The sequence below is a fragment of the Python bivittatus genome, unplaced genomic scaffold (genome assembly GCF_059951505.1).
Source record: "Python bivittatus isolate LINGU-HERP-01145 unplaced genomic scaffold, Pbiv_v1 ctg000530_np1212, whole genome shotgun sequence".
NCBI lineage: Eukaryota > Metazoa > Chordata > Lepidosauria > Squamata > Pythonidae > Python > Python bivittatus.
Genome location: NW_028277085.1, coordinates 9,653,683 through 9,654,046, shown reverse-complemented (window position 1 = coordinate 9,654,046; position 364 = coordinate 9,653,683).

Below are 364 nucleotides of genomic sequence, written 5' to 3'. Positions count from 1 at the left end.
TGTTGTGTCTCTCCCATGGCTTTTATTTGTGGCTCTTCGGCTGAATCTGAAGCTTGAGGGACCAGGCCAACCAAAGGCTGTCTGCAAAAAAACCCCACAAACCTTTACATCACACGATCATTTATAGATCTCCTTAATCAGTGCGCCCTAGATGGCACAGAGCCCACTTTGGCTAATCTCAGAGATAAACAGGGTTGGACTTGGTTAATATTTGGATGAGAGACCTCTAGAAATAACAAGAGAAGTAAAGGGGGAAAAAAACTCCTGGAATAAAGCAATAGCAAATCCCTTCCTTATTTTTGCCACAAAAACTATAGAGACTTTACTACTAGTATACAAATGCAGCCAACATTGCCACCTTAGT